Below are 13,301 nucleotides of genomic sequence, written 5' to 3'. Positions count from 1 at the left end.
CTATTTAAACTTCAGTTGCTAAAAATGTGATAGATGGAAATGATCGGTGACTATTTCATGTACCACTCTCATAGGTAAAACCTGAAATGAGGAATAGTCAGAATTTTTCTATTTGTCAGGATAAATATTCTGTGAAATGGTGCATTGTTTAGAGTACATGACATCTGCCATCATGAGACTGAGTATTAAATGATGCCTAGTCACCTATCTTCCTAACAATTGTCACAACCGTATCTTCCACAATTATTTGTCAAGAGGTGCATGAAGAGAGCGTTCAGTGCCATATAAAATAGTATACACACTGGTGTGTGTAAACATGCATGCAGACCTTCATATTGTAAGTATCAGAAAACCTATAAAGTTACATTCTAATCTTATAATACTTGAGATAATTTTTACTTCTAAATGTAGAACTGAATAGTGATGTTGGTAGTGATGATGATGATGATGATGATGATAAAATATGTTGCTATTGTACTCGGGTACCTACAGCAATTTATACCTCCTTCTCTTAGAGCACATAGCGCATATTTGTAGTTAATTTATTTACATGCCTGTCTCTTTCACTAAACTGTGAACCCTTTGATGGCAAACTCTATGTCATCCATCTTATCTTGGTGCTGGGCATCTGCCTGACACATAGTAGACAGTAACCATACATTTGATGGATTACATTTTGTTAAATGATAGAAGGAAAGAACTCCATCATATCATGATTTTAGCGTTTACTGCACTCAAGGCACTATATGAAGTCTTATGTTTAGCTAAAGCCGTTTAGACACAGACTCTATCCTCATGCTTCTTATAGTGGCTGATTTAGAGAGTTTGAGTATTTACTGCCACTTGACTCTGAGCTTCCCTTTCCTGATGGTCTGGGTGTTTTGAGGAGCTGTTTCCCATTAGGCATGTACCTGAAGGCTCACCCATGATTTTGAGCTTGGGAAAGCTAACTGTAACCTAGTCATAAAGCCAGCTAAGATATCCAGATTGCTTCTAAAACATGTATCAGCTTGTATACAGTCTCTTGAGAATTTGATTTCCAGGTATAGTTTTATAGACCAAATATCCACTGTGCTAAAGAATTTAGTCATCCAATTTGAGATTATAGGAGGGAAAGAAGGAACATTATTAAATTGTGCACCCAGCTATATGCTTTAATTACATAGCAAAAAAAATAAAAATAAAATGAAGTTAAAAGCTATACTGTGTCCCAAAATATTCGTAAAGTCATGTCCATTAAATGTTAGAAAATGATGTGGTATACTGTACTGCAGAGAACTCTCAAATCATCTTATTCATTTTTTCTGTTTGCTATAAAAAAATCACAAGCAAGTCAATTAAATGACAGAGTGCTGGGATTTTAAAACGACATATGCTTTAGTTTCATTTGGCTTTTAAAATCTTAGGCATCAAAAATAATTTTAAAATATCATGGACTATAAAAAAGTAATTGATTTCACTCAATTCCAAGTGTCAAATTATGGACAAGTAGTAAGATATTCATGAATTGTGGCCATTCTGCAGCAAATATGCAGACTTGGCAACATTTCTACCAAAGACAGCTCAACTAATGGTCTCCATGCTGATCAACAGAAAACTATTTTAACTGTGATAAGGATCTTCTAGAAGTAGTTTTGCATTTTTAAATTTTAATAACTTAGGTTATATGTATATTAGAAGGAAAGATCTATTAATGACACCTAAAAGCAATTATTGTAAAGTTCAGGACCATTATAATATGTACCTTTACACAATATATTTTCATTTCTGGCCTGGAAACTAACAACAATAATAACAAAATAGCTGACACAAAGCCCAAGGCTACCAGAATATCAACTCTCAGGAAAAAAGGAAAAAGACAAAGAACTACAAAACCAAATATAGACTTTTTTTTTTTTTTTTTTTTTTTTGCAGTACACGGGCCTCACTGCTGTGGCCTCTCCCGCTGTGGAGCACAGGCTCCGGACGTGCAGGCCCAACGGCCACGGCCCACGGCCCATGGGCCCGCGGCATGTGGGATCCTCCCGGACCGAGGCGTGAACCCGTGTCCCCTGCATTGGCAGGCGGACCCCCAACCACTGCGCCACAAGGGGAGCCCCAAATATAGACTTTTTATTAGATTTTTTAAGTAAAAATTTTAAACTACTACTGACTTATTTTTCAAAATAAGATTTACTAGATGTAGAGTCAAATAAAGCATGGGTGGGAGGGGTAAAGGTGAAAAAAATTAAAAAGAACTGACTTGTAGATATCACTGTGCTATTTCCAAGTGTTATTGTGGAAACAATTGTTTAAATACAACCAAATCTCTAAATGTACGCTTGTCTTATTTCCCTCCCTCTCACTTTAGACTGTAAGCTCTGGAAGAGCAAGAATTGTGTAATTAATAATACAGACTGTATAATAATATACGTGTGTATATCATTAGGGCCATTTGCTAAACTGAATTGTGGGTGCAAAAAGCCTTCCACAGTTTTATAAGGAAAGACCTGTGGCCACAAATCAACACCTTCAGTCTCATGCACACCCTTAAAGTGAGCTATATTCGTTGGTTGCATTTTTAAAATAAAACAGAGAGGGTGCTTAAAACTATTTGTGCATTATGTGAAGGAAATGTTATTCTGTTGTTCATCAGCATACTTACTAGACTTAGTTGCTCATATATTCTTTGGTATTTAATGAACTCTTATCTAATATAAGAGGTCCTGTGTTAATTGGAAGAAGATCTTCAGCATGAGAGAAATGTTTTTCAGTGGCTGATGAATCACGCATTTTACAAACAAGTAAAAATAAATGGAAAGACATCCCATGTTAGTGGATTGGAAGACTTAATATTGTTAAGATGTCAGTAATACCCAAAGTCATCTATAGATTCAAGGCAATTTCTATCAAAATCCCAGTGACTTTGAAATCCCAGTCCTTTGAAATCTCAAAGGACTCCAAATTGCCCAAACAATCTTGAAAAAGAAAAACAAAGTTAAGCACCTCACATTTTCTGTATTCAAAACTTACTGCAACGTTACAGTAATAAAAACAGTGTAGTACTGGCATGAAGACAGACATATAGACCAATGGAATAGAATAGTGATCCCAGAAATAAACCCTCACATATACTGTCAACTGATTTTTTTTCAAACAACTTTATTGGAGTATAATTCCTTTACAATGTTGTCTTAGTTTCTGATGTATAAAAAAGTGAATCAGCTATATGTATACATATATCCCCATATCCCCTCCCTCTTGTGTCTCTCTCCCACCCTCCTTATCCCACCCCTCTAGGTGGTCACAAAGCACCAAGCTGATCTCCCTGTGCTATGTGGCTGCTTCCCACTAGCTATCTATTTTACATTTGGTAGTATATAAGTCCTTGCCATTCTTTCACTTCATCCCAGCTTACCCTTCCCCCTCCCCGTGTCCTCAAGTCCATTCTCTACCTCTGCTTTCTTATTCCTCTCCTGCCCCTAGGTTCTTCAGAACCATTTTTTTTTTTTTTTTTAGATTCCATATATATGGGTTAGCATACGTTATTTGTTTTTCTCTTTCTGACTTGCTTCTTTCTGTATGACAGACTCTAGGTCCATCCACCTCACTACAAATAGCTCAACTTCATTTCTTTTTATGGCTGAGTAATATTCCATTGTATATATGTGCCACATCTTCTTTATCAGTTCTTCTGTCGATGGACACTTATGTTGCTCCCATTTCCTAGCTATTGTAAATAGTGTTGCAGTGAACATTGTGTTACATGACTCTTTCTGAATTATGGTTTTTCAGGGTATATGCCCAGTAGTGGCATTGCTGGGTCATATGGTAGTTCTATTTTTATAAGGAAAGTCCTTACTATTCTCCATAGTGGTTGTATCAATTTACATTCCCACCAACAGTGCAAGAGTGTTCCCTTTTCATGACACACTTTCCAGCATTTATTGTTTGTAGATTTTTTAATAATAGCCACTCTGACTGGCGTGAGGTGATACCTCATTGTAGTTTTGATTTGCATTTCTCTAATGATTAGTGATGTTGAGGATTGTTTCATGTGTTTGTTGGCAATTTATATATCTTCTTTGGAGAAATGTCTATTTAGGTCTTCTGCGCAATTTTGGATTGGGTTGTTTGTTTTTCTGATATTGAGCTGCATGAGCTGCTTGTATATTTTGGAGATTAATCCTTTGTCAATTGCTTCATTTGCAAATATTTTCTCCCATTCTGAGGGCTGCCTTTTCAACTTATATATGATTTCCTTTGCTGTGCAAAAGCTTTTAAGTTTCATTAGGTTCCATTTGTTTATTTTTGTTTTTATTTCCATTTCTCTAGGAGGTGGGTCAGAAAGGATCTTACTGTGGTTTATATCATAGAGTGTTCTGCCTATGATTTTCTCTAAGAGTTTTATAGTGTCTGGCCTTACAATTAGGTCTTTAATCCATTTTGAGCTTATTATTGTGTATGGTGTTAGGAAGTGTTCTAATTTCATTCTTTTCCATGCAGCTGTCCAGTTTTCCCAGCACCACGTATTGAAGAAGCTGTCTTTTCTCCATTGTATATTCTTGCCTGCTTTATCAAAGATAAGGTGACCATATGTGCAGGCGTTTATACCTGGGCTTTCTATCCTGTTCCATTGATCTATATTTCTGTTTTTGTGCTAGTACCATACTGTCTTGATTACTCTAGCTTTGTAGTATAGTCTGAAGTCAGGGAGCCTGAAACCTCCAGCTCCATTTTTCTTTCTCAAGATTACTTTGGCTCTTTGGGGTCTTTTGGATTTCCATACTAATTGTGAAATTTTTGTTCTAGTTCTGTGAAAATGCCATTGGTAGTTTGATAGGGATTGCAATGAATCTGTAGATTGCTTTGGTCAGTATAGTCATTTTCACAATGTTGATTCTTCCAATCCAAGAACATGGTATATCTCTCCATTGTTTTTATCATCTTTAAGTTCTTTCATCAGTGTCTTATAGTTTTCTGCATACAGTTTTTTTTCTCCTTAGGTAGGTTTATTCCTAGGTATTTTATTCTTTTTGTTGCAATGGTAAATGGCAGTGTTTCCTTAATTTCTCTTTCAGATTTTTTGTCATTAGTGTATAGGAAGGCAAGAGATTTCTGTGCATTAATTTTATATCCTGCTACTTTACCAAATTCATTGATTAGATCTAGTAGTTTTCTGGTAGTGTCTGTAGGATTCTCTATGTATAGTATCAGGTAATCTGCAAACAGTGACAGTTTTACTTCTTCTTTTCCGATTTGTATTCCTTTTATTTCTTTTTCTTATCTGATTGCTGTGGCTAGGACTTCCAAAACTATGTTGAATAATAGTGGTGAGAGTGGGCAACCTTGTCTTGTTCCTGATCTTAGAGGAAATGGTTTCAGTTTTTCACCATTGAGAATGATGTTGGCTGTGGGTTTGTCATATATGGCCTTTATTATGTTGAGGTAGGGTCCCTTTATGCCTACTTTCCAGAGAGTTTTTATCATAAATGGGTGTTGAATTTTGTTGAAAGCTTTTTCTGCATTTGTTGAGATGATCATATGGTTTTTCTCCTTCAATTTTTAATATGGTGTATCACATTGATTGATTTGCATATATTGAAGAATCCTTGCATTCCTGAGATAAACCTCACTAGATCATGGTGTATGGTCCTTTTAATGTGCTGTTGGATTCTGTTTGCCAGTATTTTGTTGGGGATTTTTGCATCTATGTTGATCAGTGATATTGGTCTGTAGTTTTCTTTTTGTGTGACTTCTTTGTCTGTTTTTGTTATCAGGGTGATGGTGGCTTTGTAGAATGAGTTTTGGGAGTGTTCCTCCCTCTGCTATATTTTGGAAGATTTTGAGAAGGATAGGTGTTAGGTCTTCTCTACATGTTTGATAGAATTCACCTGTGAAGCCATCTGGTCTTGGGCTTTTGTTTGTTGGAAGATTTTTAATCACAGTTTCAGTTTCAGTGCCTGTGATTATTCTGTTCATATTTTCTATTTCTTCCTGGTTCAGTCTCGTCAGGTTGTGCTTTTCTAAGAATTTGTCCATTTCTTCCAGGTTGTCCATTTTATTGGCCTATAGCTGCTTGCAGTAATCTCTCATGATCCTTTGTATTTCTGCAGTGTCAGTTTTTACTTCACCTTTTTCATTTCTAATTTTGTTGATTTGAGTCTTCTCCCTTTTTGTCTTGATGAGTCTGGCTAATCAATTTTGTTTATCTTCTCAAAGAACAAGCTTTTAGTTTTATTCATCTTAGCTATTGTTTCCTTTGTTTCTTTTTCATTTATTTCTGATTTGATATTTATGATTTCTTTCCTTCTGCTAACTTTGGGGGTATTTTTGTTCTTCTTTCTCTAATTGCTTTAATTGTAAGGGTAGGTTGTTCATTTGAGCAGTTTCTTCTTTCTTCAGGTAGAACAGTATTGCTATAAACTTCCCTCTTAGAACTGCTTTTGTGGCATCCCATAGGTTTTGGGTCATTGTGTTTTTATTGTTATTTGTTTCTAGGTATTTTTTAATTTTCTCTTTGATTTCTTCAGTGATGTCTTGGTTATTTAGTAGCGTATTGTTTAGCCTCCATGTGTTTGTATTTTTTGCAGTTTTTTTCCTGTAACTGATATCTAGTCTCAGCGTTTTGGTTGGAAAAGAAATTTGATATGATTTCAATTTTCATAAATTTACTGAGGCTTGATTTGTGACCCAGGATATTATCTATCCTGGAGAATGTTCCTTGAGCAGTTGAGAAGAAAGTGTATTCTGTTGATTTTGGATGGAACGTCCTATAAATATCAATTAAGTCCATCTTGTTTAATGTATCATTTAAAGTTTGTGTTTCCTTATTTATTTTCCTTTTGGATCATCTGTCCATTGGTGAAAGTAGGGTGTTAAAAGCCCCCTACTATGATTGTATTACTGTTGATTTCCCCTTTTATGGCTGTTAGCATCTGCCTAATGTATTGAGGTGTTCCTATGTTGGGTGCATAAATATTTACAATTGTTAAATCTTCTTAGATTGATCCCTTGATCATTATGTAGTGTCCTCCCTTGTCTCTTATAACATTCTTTATTTTAAAGTCTATTTTATCTGATATAAGAATTGCTACTCCAGCTTTCTTTTGTTTTCCATTTGTGTGGGATATCTTTTTCCGTCCCCTCACTTTCAGTCTGTATGTGTTCCCAGGTCTGAAGTGGGTCTCTTGTAGACAGCTTATATATGGGTCTTGTTTTTGTATCCATTCAGCCAGGTTATACCTTTTGGTTGGAACATTTACTCCATTTACATTTAAGGTAATTATTGATATGTATGTTGCTATTACCATTTTCTTAATTGTTTGGGTTTGTTTTTGTGGGTCTTTTTCTTCTCTTGTGTTTCCTACCTAGAGAAGTTCCTTTAGCATTTATTGTACAGCTGGTTTGGTGGTGCTGAATTCTCTTAATTTTTGCTTGTCTGTAAAGGTTTTAATTTCTGTGTCGAATCTGAATGAGATTCTTGCTGGGTAATCTTGGTTGTAGTTTTTTCCCTTTCATCACTTTAAATATGTCCTGGCACTCTCTTCTGGCTTGCAGAGTCCTGTGATCCAGGAACTCTGGATCCTAGGAGAAACAACCCAAGACACAAAAATTAAATACAAAGTAAAAAAAAAGGAGCAAGAGAAAATCAACAAATAACATATAAGGGAATCCCCATAAGGTTAAAAGCTGATCTTTCAGCAGAAACTCTGCAAGAGATAAAGCTCTTAAAGGAAACAGGGGAGAAGCTTCATCACATTGGATTTGGCAATGATATCCTGGATATGAGATTAAAAGCACAGGAAACCTGAGAAAAAGTAGTAAGCTGGACCTCATCAAAAGTGAAAAATTTTGTACATCAAAGAACAATATTAAAAGAGTGAAAAGGCAACCCACAGAATGGAGTAAATATTTACAAATCCTATATCTGATAAGGAGTTAATATTCAGAATATATAAAGAGCTTCAGCTCAACAACAGAAAATCAAACAACCCAGTTGAAAAATGGGTAAAGAACTGAATATATATTTCTTCAAAGAATATATACAGATGGTCAATAAGCACATGAAAAGACGTTCAACATTATTAGCCATTAGGAAAATGCAAAAAATTTACATAGAATTATTGTAAGATTCAGCAATTCTGCTTCAGCAATATATGCCTAAAGTAATTTAAAGCAGACACTCAAACAGATATTTGTACATCAATGTACACAGCAGCTTTATTCACAACAGCCAAAATGTAGAAACAATTCAAATGTGTATTGATGGATGAATGGATAAACAAAATGTGGTATCAACATATGATAAAATGTTATTCAAACTTAAAAAGGAATGGAATTTTCACACATGCTACAACATGGAGGAAAATTGAAGACATTAAGCTAAACGAAAGAAGCCAGACACTAAAGTACAAACACAGTACGATTCCACTTACATGACGTACCTAGAGCAGTCAAATCCATAGAGGCAGAAAGTAGAATGGTGGTTGGCCAGGGGCTGCAGGGAGGGGAGAATAAAAGTTATTGTTTAATGGGTACAGAGTTTCAGTTTGGGGAGATGAAAAACGTTCTGGAGATGGAGGACAGTGATGTTTATACAACACTGAACTGTACACTTAAAATGGTTAAGATGGTAAATTTTATGTTATGCATATTTTACCAAAACAAGCAAACAGACAGGCAAACCATCAATAGCCTAATGGATGAAATAAAGATTTAAAATCTCATGGAGTTTCTCAGAAGAAAAGGTCTCCACAATAGTAAGTGAAAAGGCAAGACATTGTTCAGATTCTACCATTTATCAATTAAGAAGGAGGTATCATCACTGAAAAGACAATATTTCACAGGTTTGGCTTGAAACACCAGGATTGTCGATTTAAATACAAAAGTCCCCATTCTAATGTATATCCTGTAATGCTGCTGACAAAAAAAGGAAATCAGCAAAAGCTTATTTTTTTCTCTCTATTTTAGTTGCATGCAATTTTCAGAGCTCTTACGGATTCCCATGAGAAATAGCTTTTGACTTTATAGATTTACATCTATACTCTTCTTCCATGTTCTTTTAAGAAAGCAATCAAAGCTGTTGCTGAGAAGTCAAAAATGACAGATATCACTAGGAGAGGTTTTTTCAAGGACAGGGAACTGGTTTTTATTGAAGGGTAAGCTGTGTGTGTGACCCAGAACACAGTTGGAAATCTTTGGGTACCACTAATCTAAACTACTAACACCTTGAAAGCTTCCTGCTGTAGTAATTAGCTAACCCGAGAACTCAGAGGTGACTTAATCAAATAGAATATAATGCTTGTATAATGTATGTTATAAAATTAGATTTTAATAAACACTTGCAATGGTTCCCACTTCCGCAGAAATGTAAAGCAAACTGTAGAAAGGTCAGTCTGTTAGCACAAACAGCTTTTCTTAGCAACCCAGCATTGAACTTGGAAGGCAAAAAGGAGCTCTGCCTGAAATCAAGGAAGAGACAGACTTTTCCTAAGGAGAAGCCTTGGAACTCTACTCCACCGGACCAAAACACCATTGTTCTGTAGTTCAATCCAAGTCTGTTTTCCTCCCACTTGCAATATTGCTGTAGCTACTTTGGGGAGAATAAACCATAGGAGAGGAAAATTAGTCTTTTTTGTTTTAAATTTTAATTAAATGTATATTTCTATGTGGGTGTGTTTGTTTTGCTCTTTATTTTCCCCCTAGTATTCCTAGCTATTTTCAGCTAAATTATGTGATGAGTAGGAAAGATTTTAAAAGTCTTTTGCAATATATATATATATAGTACCCTGTGCCCTGTGGGGTGGAAGAAGAGACACTGGAGTTATACAGATTCTTTATTAATTTTTTTCCCAAAGAATAGTTTTGTTTTCAAAACCAATAATGAGCCCTGAAAACTCTCAGATCCTGAGGGGAAGATACTACCATTCTAAGTGTACTCTTTATTTTCTGGAAATAAATTCATTACATAAATCACTACCTATCATTTAGAATAGAACAATTTTTCTTAATGTATTAGGATCACCTAGGAAGCTTGAAAAATACTGGTATCCTGGCCCATAAATGTGAATCAGCATCTATGGGTTCCTGACATTCATGTTTTTAATAATTTCTCTAGTGATTCTGATCTGACCCAACGCCTCAGAACTATCAACACTCTGGAAGACAGGTAGTTACCATCATTGTGCAAATGTCCCACTCTAAAGCTAAATGGAGTTTTTCTGGTCCCCACTGTTTCTGTTGACATCAGTTAGTGGCTCCTTGCCTTGACCAAAGTTCATGAGTTTGTAATAATACCAACTAGTGAGCTCTTGAACTACCTAAAGAAATTATATAAGCATCATATACTTTTATTTGGAAGCTGTGGACAAACTAAGCAACGAGAACAAAGAAGCCGATAACAATTTACTTGCTGTGGTAGTAGAGAAACCCACTACGTCATATGGTAAATGGAGAACCTGCCGTATTCGACCTCCATATGCAGATCCTAAGGGCTTTTCAGTAAGCCTAAGTAAAGAGGGAAACTCTTGGTTATGGAAGTTTTCTTGAAACAGGTTGAAAATTTCTGGCAACATCTAAACTATTGACTTTCCCGAGATTAATTAGTACTTTTGAGGTAATTGGGAAGCATAGAATCTAAACTTTATCTTATGTTATCTATCACGAAGACATAGATTTTTCTTTAGACTAATAGCATTTCCACATAAGCACATATGAAATTAACTCTCATTCTCTATTGCCTTAACTCTTGCTCTTCAAGAAGTTACCAAGTTGCACGGCATCTCCACAATTACAGATTTATAACAGGGAGAGAAGGAACATGTTAACACACAAAACCCAACCTCTAAAAAAAAAGTAAGGCGAGTTTATTCCCATTTTCCAAGCAAGGCCTATGGCAGAGTCTTAGAGTAAACAAAAAAACAGGATTATTTTATTTTTCCAAATGTTAAAAAGCACAAGATCAAAGTTATTGCATTTCTTTGCTTTTGCTTTTCTATTTATAAAATGTTTGCAAAATGCCAAATTTAGGCTCTTGATTTTTTGCACAGGGCATGGGCTCAATTCAGCCATCATGGTGCTTCTGAGATGGCAGTGTTAATTCTACAGTAGCAATAACAACAGTTGGAGCTCCTGGGAACGCCTTCAGCATCAGTTCCTTCTTTCCTGCTACAGTTAGCATTTTGATTCTGTCTTAATGACTCCACGTTCCTCAGTGGCAGAGTCAGGGCACATTGCTGACTCCACCCAACAGAGCAGATTAGGACTGTAAATCTCAGGGCAAAAACTGCTTACAGACATCTTCTGTTGAGTTGTTTCTCTGTTGTAATTACAGATGAGCATGCACTCTAGGCTCTTTTATGCTCTGGGGAAATCACATGTGTGTCTGAAAGGCATTGTCACTCTAGGTTTACATTCACTTCCTATCAAGGCTTTTTTTTTTTTTTTCAGATTGTAGTAAATTCAGCTCTTTACTAGAGAATTCATTAGTTTGATGATGTCAAATGGAAAGTGTGATCCCTGGACTCCACACTTTCCATTTACTAAAGAGCAAGTGAACAGGAAGAGGGAAGTCAGAGTAGTTTCCTAATATGACTAGATTCTTGGTTAAAGTGGATGCAATATTAATATGGGATCTAACTGTTCTGCTACTAAGAGATTAAGCAGTTATGTATAGATTATTATAAATTTCTCTCTAGCAGTGTGTCATTTTATCACACATACATGAAAAGTAATCTTTTTATTGGGCTATTTTATATTATGTTAGGCTGTTAACATTATTTTTACTTCTTCCTTCCTTTTCTTTCTTTCTCTCTCCCTTCCTTTCTTTCTTCTCTTTCTTTCTTTCTTTCTTCCTTCCTTCCTTCCTTCCTCCCTTCCTTCCTTCCTTCCTTTCTTCCTTTCTTCCTTTCTTCCTTTCTTCTTTTCTTCCTTTCTTCCTTTTTCTTCTCAACTTCAAATACTCCAGCTTTGGGAGCGTACTGATATCCAGAATTACACAAGAGATGTTTCCTCCAAATTAGGGACACCATCAGGATGAACATTTTATCCAGCATTAAAAGTTAAGTTCAAATACATATACAGTTCTTAAAAACTTAGCTCAATCAAATAGTTAAGTAAGAAGAAAATTTTCCACATATATTAAATAGGATATATGTCTGACAATACAATATATTTCCAATAAATATTTTCAATTATTATTTTTATTTATAACCTGAATTACCTAGTCCTTGACTCCAAATATTACTCAGCTTCAGTTTTCTTCCAAACTTGGAAACTTCATTGTTTTATTCTTCTTCTTATTTTTTTATACAGCAGGTTCTTATTAGTCATCAATTTTATACACATCAGTGTATACATGTCAATCCCAATTGCCCAGTTCATCACACGACCACCACCACCACCCCGCGGCTTTTCCACTTGGTGTCCATACGTTTGTTCTCTACATCTGTGTCTCAATATCTGCCCTGCAAACCAGTTCATCTGTACCATTTTTCTGGGTTCCACATATATGTGTTAATATACGATATTTGTTTTTCTCTTTCTGACTTACTTCACTCTGTATGACAGTCTCTAGATCCATCCATGTCTCAACAAATGAATCAATTTTGTTCTTTTTTGTGGCTGAGTAATATTCCATTGTATATATGTACCACATCTTCTTTATCCATTCGTCTGTTGATGGGCATTTAGGTTGCTTCCATGACCTGGCTATTGTAAATAGTGCTGCAATGAACATTGGTGTGCATGTATCTTTTTGAATTGTGGTTTTTCTCTGGGTATATGCCCAGTAGTGGGATTGCTAGATCATATGGTAATTCTATTTTTAGTTTGTTTATTAAGGAACCTCCATACTGTTCTCCATAGTGGCTGTATCAGTTTACATTCCCACCAACAGTGCAAGAGGGTTCCCTTTTCTCCACACCTTCTCCAGCATTTGTTGTTTGTAGATTTTCTGATGAAGCCCATTCTAACTGGTGTGAGGTGATACCTCATTGTAGTTTTGATTTGCATTTCTCTAATAATTAGTGATGTTGAGCAGCTTTTCATGTGCTTCTTGGCCATCTGTATGTCTTCTTTGGAGAAATGTCTATTTAGGTCTTCCACCCATTTTTGGATTGGGTTGTTTGTTTTTTTAATATTGAGCTGCATGAGTTGTTTATATGTTTTGGAGATTAATCCTTTGTCCATTGATTTGTTTGCAAATATTTTCTCCCATTCTGAGGGTTGTCTTTTGGTCTTTTTTTTTTTTAACATCTTTATTGGGGTATAATTGCTTTACAATGGTGTGTTAGTTTCTGCTTTATAACAAAGTGAATCTG

This window comes from Leucopleurus acutus (genome assembly GCF_964270905.1).
Source record: "Leucopleurus acutus genome assembly, chromosome: 1".
Classification (NCBI taxonomy): domain Eukaryota; kingdom Metazoa; phylum Chordata; class Mammalia; order Artiodactyla; family Delphinidae; genus Leucopleurus; species Leucopleurus acutus.
Note: the sequence above shows the minus strand (reverse complement) of the source record.